Genomic DNA, 2,500 nt, shown 5'->3' on the forward strand with positions numbered 1-2,500 from the left:
TGGTGTGGGGCGCTCTGGGTTTGTAGTTGGTGATGTGCCTGAGCCCTTTGGCAGACAGAAGCAGCGTCGTTAGTAGAGAACTGGTGTTTTAGTGTCTCTGAGTACAGTCGTTTAGCCTCTCTCACCGCTTTGCTAAACCTGTTCTTCGACTCCTTGAATCTGTCTCTATCCCCACTCCTAAACGCTTCCTCCTTCTCCAACCTCAACCTTTTGAGCTTTGCTGAGAACCAGGGCTTGTTGTTGTTAAAGTTCACCCTGGTACGTGTTGGGATACAGCAGTCCTCACAGAAGCTGATGTACACAGCCTCTGTGAGTTCATCCAGACTATTGGTAGCAGTCGTGAACATATCCCAGTCAGTACAGTCTAAGCACGCCCGCAAATCTTCCACAGCCTCACTGGTCCACTGTTTAGATGTCCTCACAGCAGGTTTACAGAGTTTTAGTTGCTGCCTGTATGCACGAATCAGGTGGACCAAGGGAGTTCTGTGCGAGCCGAACAGCCCCGTGACCCACAAGAGAAACATCCCCGCCAAATTCGAGCGTTTGACGGGGTCTATCCGTGAAAAAATATTCACGTTTTTGAGTGCACATGCATTTCTGCTGCAAATGCCTCTGGAAGTTTCATGCCGTTCGTATGCCAATTGTGGCAACACGAAAATGACCCGTTTTCCCATTCCGAGGGATTTCTGTGCGACCCTAACAGCCCCGTGAGCCACAAGAGACACATCCCCGCCAATTTCTAGCGTTTCACGGGGTCTATCCGTGAAAAATATAGACGTTTTTGAGTGCACATGCATTTCTGCTGCAGATGCCTCTGGAAGTTTCATGCCGTTCGTACGCAATGTGGCAACACGAAAATGACCCCTTTTCCCATTCCGAGGGATTTCTGTGCGACCCTAACTAACAGCGCCCGTGAGCCACAAGAGAGACATCCCCGCCAATTTATAGCGTTTCACGGGGTCTATCCGTGAAAAATATAGACGTTTTTGAGTGCACATGCATTCCTGCTGCAAATGCCTCTGGAAGTTTCATGCCGTTCCTATGCAATGTGGCCACACAAAAATGACCCGTTTTCCCATTCCGAGGCATTTCTGTGCGACCCTAACAGCCCCGTGAGCCACAAGAGAGACATCCCCGCCAACTTCTAGCGTTTGACGGGGTCTATGCGTGAAAAATATTAAAATTTTTGAGTGCACGTGCCTTTCTGCTGCAAATGCCTCTGGAAGTTTCATGGCGTTCCTATGCAATGTGGCAACACGAAAATGACCCCTTTTCCCATTCCGAGGGAGTTCTGTGCCACCCTAACAGCCCCGTGAGCCACAAGAGACACATCCCCGCCAATTTCTAGCGTTTCACGGGGTCTATCCGTGAAACATATAGAAGTTTTTGAGTGCACATGCATTCCTGCTGCAAATGCCTCTGGAAGTTTCATGCGGTTCGTACGCAATGTGGCAACACGAAAATGACCCGTTTTCCCATTCCCAGGGATTTCTGTGCGACCCGAACAGCCCCGTGAGCCACAAGAGACACATCCCCGCCAATTTCTAGCGTTTCACGGGGTCTATCCGTGAAAAATATCAATTTTTTTTTGACTGCACATGCATTTCTGCTGCAAATGCCTCTGGAAGTTGCATGCGGTTCGCATGCAATGTGGCGACACGAAAATGACCCGTTTTCCCATTCCGAGGGATTTCTGTGCCACCCTAACAGCCCCGTGAGCCACAAGAGAGACATCCCCGCCAATTTCTAGCGTATCACGGGGTCTATCCGTGAGAAATATTCACTTTTTTGAGTGCACATGCATTCCTGCTGCAAATGCCTCTGGAAGTTTCATGCGGTTCGTATGCAATGTGGCGACACGAAAATGACCCGTTTTCCCATTCCGAGGGATTTCTGTGCCACCCTAACAGCCCCGTGAGCCACAAGAGAGACATCCCCGCCCACTTCTAGCGTTTCACGGGGTCTCTCCGTGAAAAATATCACATTTTTTGAGTGCACATGCATTCCTGCTGCAAATGCCTCTGGAAGTTTCATGCGGTTCGCATGCAATGTGGCGACACGAAAATGACCCGTTTTTTCCCATTCCGAGGGATTTCTGTGCCACCCTAACAGCCCCGTGAGCCACAAGAGACACATCCCCGCCAATTTCTAGCGTTTCACGGGGTCTATCCGTGAAAAATATTCAATTTTTTGACTGCACATGCATTTCTGCTGCAAATGCCTCTGGAAGTTTCATGCGGTTCGCATGCAATGTGGCGACACGAAAATGACCCGTTTTCCCATTCCGAGGGATTTCTGTGCCACCCTAACAGCCCCGTGAGCCACAAGAGAGACATCGCCGCCAATTTCTAGCGTTTCACGGGGTCTATCCGTGAAAAATATTCACTTTTTTGACTGCACATGCATTCCTGCTGCAAATGCCTCTGGAAGTTTCATGCCGTTCGCATGCAATGTGGCAACACGAAAATGACCCGTTTTCCCATTCCGAGGGATTTCTGTG

The sequence above is a fragment of the Petromyzon marinus genome, unplaced genomic scaffold (genome assembly GCF_048934315.1).
Source record: "Petromyzon marinus isolate PM22_M1 ecotype Great Lakes invasive population unplaced genomic scaffold, UKy_Petmar_22M1.pri1.0 PM_G_Scaffold_28, whole genome shotgun sequence".
NCBI lineage: Eukaryota > Metazoa > Chordata > Hyperoartia > Petromyzontiformes > Petromyzontidae > Petromyzon > Petromyzon marinus.